At 22.2% G+C, this 1,408-nt stretch overlaps 1 pseudogene; it reads left to right on the top strand.

The window, feature by feature from the left end:
• LOC107646152 overlaps positions 1 to 1,408 on the top strand; it is a 52,759-nt pseudogene that overhangs the window by 3,096 nt on the left and 48,255 nt on the right.

Here is a 1,408-nt window from a genome sequence, read left to right as displayed (position 1 = left end):
AAATATGTCTAATTTTTTTTATTAAGATAAAAAATCACAATAAATAAAAAAATATCCTTACTTTATAGGTCTAACTCTTAGTGCTAAATAGAGAAGGAAAATATCTAATGGTAACATGACCAATCATAAGAAGAATAATAATTCTCATAACTCATAGAGTCATAGTTATGAACGTGAACAACATGAAGATGGCGGAACTTGAAACAAAATTTTGGGAGAGCTAGATAGAAAATAATTGTCAAAATATTTTTGATATAAATTTTATTTAAGATAAGTTCGTCTAATTTCATCTCTCTTATTTGGATAATATTATCAAATTTAAAGCCGTTTTTCAAGATCTCGTTCTAAAAAATTAAGGTTAAAGTTACCAGATATAACTTTTTAAACTTTTGAAGGATATATTTCACTTTTTTCGTGATTCATTAAAGTAGAAGAACTATCTACATGTGTTGATATTGTAAAAATTATATGTTCTCCTTCATAAATATTAGCCTTTCTCTTAAAAATGTATCAATTCTTTGATTTTTCATTATTATTTTATATAAAAATTTGAATATATATCCTGTAAAATATGTAAAAAAGAAGTTAGAAGGACAAATATTAAAATTTATAATATTTATTGAATTTTTTTTATCAATTTATACAAATACAATAATATTAATATTTATTGAATATTCTATTATTTTTTATCATATAAAAATTAAATTAAATAAATAGTAAAATATAAAATAATATTAAATTAAATAAATAAAAATATCATTTTTTATATTTGAACTTAAAGATAAAAAGAGTGTTGTTTATTAAACTTATTAAATATTTTAAGTCATAATAAAGTATTTAAGTCAATTGAACTATTTTTTATCTTTTAAAAAAATACTACTAAATTTTTTATAAAAAATAAATTTGGGGCATGTGCCCTTTTTTCATGAACTAAATTCCGCCAATGAAGATGGATGTTGATGTTGTTGACTTGTTGACAACAAACGAAGTCTTCAGCCACCATTGGATTGTGACAAAGCCATGTGGGATTTTGTTAGAGAAGAATTTAGTTCTTTAAAACTACAAAAGTGCCATGGCCCCAAAGTGAAAACATAGAAATCGTCATTTTGTCGTTTCAAAATTTTCTAAAATTTTGGGTTTGTTTTTTTAAATCTAAAAATAAAAAAAATAAATAAATAAATAACCAAACTTGTCTTTTATACTATTTTTTTATTTTTGGAAAAAAGAAAAACAGAACATCTAAACCGAACAAAATATTTGGTCTCTCTTGAATCCTGATTATCATTTTTTAATTTTTTATTCTCTCTGGAAAAATAATTTTGTTATCTACATGATTTAAACTCACGATTAATATTATGAAATCAAGGAACTTATAATTGTCGCACTAATCTCACATTGCTTAATATGG

The sequence above is a fragment of the Arachis ipaensis genome, chromosome B06, assembly GCF_000816755.2.
Source record: "Arachis ipaensis cultivar K30076 chromosome B06, Araip1.1, whole genome shotgun sequence".
Classification (NCBI taxonomy): domain Eukaryota; kingdom Viridiplantae; phylum Streptophyta; class Magnoliopsida; order Fabales; family Fabaceae; genus Arachis; species Arachis ipaensis.
Note: the sequence above shows the minus strand (reverse complement) of the source record. Positions and strands in the feature narration are given on the sequence as shown.